At 40.4% G+C, this 4,645-nt stretch overlaps 1 pseudogene; it reads left to right on the top strand.

Annotated features, from left to right (window-relative positions):
* The first annotated feature begins 3,376 nt into the window (after positions 1-3,376).
* LOC123813836 lies at positions 3,377-4,423 on the top strand (annotated as a pseudogene).
* Positions 4,424-4,645: the final 222 nt, after the last annotated feature.

Consider the following 4,645-nt stretch of genomic DNA (forward strand, 5'->3'; position numbering starts at 1 on the left):
AGGGAAGTTTTTTGTTCTTATTTGTCCAAATAGGTTCTTGATCTCTTACTCTCTATGATTTTATTGTTGTTATGCTTCTCAAGGGTTGTTCCAAGGGTTCCATAAATTATCCTTTAATATTATTTTTCTTTCTGATGTTCTGATTGGGTGTTTTCTGCTACCTTGTCTTTCACACCACTGATTTGATCCTCTGCTTTTTTTCAACCTACTATTTATTCCTTCTAATGAAGTCTTCATTTCTGATATTATATTTTTATTTCTGATTTGTTCTTTTTCTATTGTTTTCATGTTCTTTTTCATGCTGTTGTTATTTTTATTGTTCCTTGAGCATCTTTATCATCATTTTTTTTTGAATTCTTTATCTGGTACATTACTAGGTTCCCGTCTCCTTAAATCTTTTTTTCTAGAGATTCATCCTGTTCTTTTATTTAGGGCATGTTTCTTTATCTCCCCATTTTGGCTATCTGTTTGTGTTTGTGTCTATGCATTAAGTAGACCTGCTATTGTGACAGGACGTAGCTGAACAGTAGCCATTCTTAGGTAGGAGCCGACCAGCAGCCGTTCCCAGACAGCAGCCTTTCCCAGATAAGCAGTTATCTCAAGGTCATACACTAACCCTCGCTTCCTGCTTCTGTATGCTTGCTTTTAGCAGTTGTTTCCCCACCCCTTTTCACCTTGTAACAAGAATATAAGCAAACTCCAGCTTAAGCTTCGTGCCCGGAATTTGGAATTTATCTCCTCTGGGTCTGCATGCGTGAATAAACCCCACTTTGCAAACTCCGAGGCCATCTGAGTTGTCTTTTCCGTAACACTATGACTTTCAGTCTTGGTAGGGTGGCCTTAGGTATACGTGTATTGTGGGACCAGTGGTATAATCTCCTCGATCCCCTGAGGTGGCTGCTCCAGGGATGATTTTTGTGTAAATTATGTGTCTGTTCTGCTGTAATTGAATCTTGATTGCTGCTGACTTGTTCAAGCACAGGGTAGACTCTAAGGCTGGCTGCCTATGAGATCAGTCTCAACCAATGTATAGACTATGTGCAAGTGCTGATGACACAAAGCGGAATTCACCTAAGCAGAGTCTGGTCCTGTCAAGATCTTCTTTTGGGTATGCTGCTTGTGAAGCTAATTGGATCCTAGTCTGATGTTGTCTGTGGGTGTGTTAGTTCTGGGGCTTTTTGAGAGAGACTCTGGTGCAGACCAATGTCAGATGATGCCTCTGACTGGCCCTGGGCCACCTGTTATTGGCTGCAAAATGATCCATCATTTGTGACTGCCTTTGCTGAGCCTGGGTATGCATCAAAAAGACCAACCTGCATACCAAGGCTGGCTTTTACCAGCACCAGGTCCACAGACAGTTCAGCAAAAGCCACAATGCACCCTGAGATCCCCCTCTGCTTGTCTCAGCTTGTCAGCTGCCTTTTAGACCTAGTCACTGAAAGCTCCTCTGGTGGTACTCAAGTTGCATGAAGTAAGTCTTCAGTGAGTTACCAGTAAGGGCAAATAGTGTTTACCAGTTTGATACAAACTCAGTGTCAGTGCTGGATCTGAGGTGACTCAGCAAATGCCTTAGGTGTAACAAGCCTAGCTGTCATTGTTGGGTGTTCACATACATTTATGGTCAGGCATGGTCTCAGGGAGCCATCAGGGTGAGGCTAGCAGAGTGTATCAGGCCCAGATAGACCATGATTCAGGCATTTGTGGGGAGAGCTCTGCACCAGCCATGCATGGAAGGAAAAAATGGCCCCTGTCCTAGTCCTACACAATTCAGTCTGTCCCATATTCTATCAGGGTCCTGATTTCAGCAAGGCAGGGCTGTAAGGAGTGGAGAAAATGGTGCTAGTGTATCTCCCACAAAGGGGTGGGGTTGTCTGGGTTTGGGGGAAGGTGGGTAGGGTGGCCCCTCCTCAGAGACACACAACTCAGTCAATGACATCTCCTGAATCTACCCAGACTTCTACACCCCAATTCAGACTGCTGCCTTCTAAGCAGAGCACCAGCTTTGCAGGGTGGGACTGTTGAATTCTCCCAGGTTGGTGCTATATGGAGGGAAGTGCTCCACCCAAGAAAGATGGTGTCTGTGGTGTTAGAGAGTAACTTAGCACAAGTATCATGGCAGCTGTTTCTTCAGTTCTCTTCCCACAATCAAAGTTACCTGTCTTCCCTCATATATGTCTAGTCCAATCTGTCCTCCCTCTGCTGGAAGCCAGGGTAAGTTGGCTGTGAATAAGATTTTTTACATTGACATTTTAAGAGGGTTCCTGAATTTCCCTCTTAGAAATGCTTTTGCTGTGTCCCATAGATTTTGGGTTGCTGTATTCTTATTTCCATTTTTTTCCAAGGAGGGAATATAGGGCAGGATGAGGTAGAAGTGGGTAAAGGGAGGTTAAATGGCCATGGAAGGAGACTCGACTTGGACTGGTAAACACACAAGACAAACACAGGTGATATATTGTAGAAGTGTATATCGAAAACCTGTAAATTTATTAACCAATGTTACACCAACAAATTCAATTAACAAATTAAATAAGCAAAAAAAGAGGTAGCTGTGTCTCTAGCAGACCCCTATTGCTCGCCCGCTGACAGGATACCTGCAGATTTTCTCAGCCAGATGTTATGTGGGATCCTGTTCCTGGCTTTGGTGTTCTGAGTTGGGGAGACTTCCTTGGGGATCAGATATTATGCTTGTTGGGTGGAACCCCCCATAGCTGAGATGTTCCTCCAGATACTCAGCTATCACCCATGGTACCAGGGTCAGCCCTTTTTGCATCTCTGTCCTTCCTACCAGTCTTGATGTGGCTTCTTCTTTAAATCCTTGGTTATAAGATCTCTCTTCAGTTAGTCTTCAGTCAGTTATTAGGTTGTTTGCTCTGTATTTTAGTTATAATTCCATTTTGGACCTAGGATGAGGTGACTATAATAGCTACCCATTTTACCACTATCTTGGATCTCATAGATCTTTTTTACCATAAAATCATAATGGCACTGAAAATTGTATTTTCATCTCAATATATTAAACATTTGTCTTTAATTCTTTTAATTCGGAATTCTTCTTAGAAACTCAGTATAAAGAAAACCATAAGTGTAATAATAAGAAGGCAATGAAGACTCATTTTATATTTGCCAAGTTTTTAGGGGTCTCCATCTATGGCTGCTCATTGCCTCGAATGATACTATGCTCCCCAGAATCCAATGGACAAAAATTCTATTGAAGATTAATTATATTTGTCTACAAGTATTTCTGTTATAACTGAAAAATAAATTAACCAGAACTTTGGATTGGTGAACAAATGAAAGTTTTTTTACTATGAGTGCCCAGAAGAAAATGGAAGTTTTATTTCTTACCTCCTTATACCTTGCTGTATGTATGTCTTCCATGTGTCTGTTCTTGAGCTGTGTTTTTTACAATAAACTCTCAAATAATTATTTAGTTGCTTCATGCTTGGTAAGGCATGCTAGCTTGCATGTGGGAATCTCAAAAGAGACCTTAGCTCTTACTATTCATAGGATTCACAATTCTGGTTTTCCATCCATTGTGAATGGATATCACAAAATTTGTGTTAAAAACACTGAAATTGTCTTGTGCTGCGGAGCCAAGAACATGAGCCAGACTCCCTTCTGTGTCAGAAACATGTGTATTAGAAACAAGTTTGGATTAGATCTCAAGCTGAAGATTCTTTTTGAGCAGCATTAACAGCTCAGCATGTTCAATTCCCCTTGGGAATTACTGCAGAGCTGCAAAATATAAAATAAACAGAGAAGAATGTAACAAATATGCCCTGTAGACACAAGAGAGGTGTAAAGATGTTAATGAAGCTGGTTACTTTAATAATGAAATGGTATCAACTATGGTGATGACAAAGAAGAAAATTGGCAATGAAAATAGATGAGATACTTGTCGCAAACAAGCCTGGAACAGTTAAATAAACTTCCTGCAGTGTTGAAGAAAGAAGAGACTGTCACTGCAAAGAATGTGCTAGGAATATCTGATGCTTTCATAGCTAGTGAAGATCCTGTTATAAAACATAAGTTCGCAGCACTGGCAAGAATAATGGGCTATCTTGTGTCTGGATGTAATCCCTCTAACATGGTTATTGGTTTTGTCCCTGTTATCAATGGGGGAAAAAACAAGACTGAATCTTAAGGACATGGATTTGGTGGAGATGAATTAAGGTTTTGCTCCTCAGTACCTGGCAGCTAAGAGGAGCTTGGATCTTGACCTAAGTAAAATCAATGTGAATGTAAGAGCCATTACTTTGAATCAGTCATTGAAAGGCTCTGGATCAATAATTATCTGGTTCATGAATTAAGGTGTCAAGGTGGAAAATATGCTGCTGGATCAGCTTGCATTGGTAGTGGCCAAGGTATCACACTCATCATTCAGAGCGGAGCACAGATCAGAAAAGCAAGGAGCTCACTATGACCTTCTGTTACTTGACTTGATCAGTACACATTAAAATAGGTAGAGGTGTATTTATCATTAATAAGAGCTCATGCAAGAAATAAATTATTTCAAATTTGCACCAAATACACATCTGATTTATTTCTGAAATAAAATCTAATTATAAAAAGCCCTTAAAACAAATAGTGTCCTTGTCAACCACCACATATGTCTTAAATAACATAATTGTGAGGAAATTGAAAA

This window comes from Phyllostomus hastatus, unplaced genomic scaffold (assembly GCF_019186645.2).
Source record: "Phyllostomus hastatus isolate PE091 unplaced genomic scaffold, TTU_PhHast_1.1 phas_contig_1, whole genome shotgun sequence".
Lineage (NCBI taxonomy): Eukaryota > Metazoa > Chordata > Mammalia > Chiroptera > Phyllostomidae > Phyllostomus > Phyllostomus hastatus.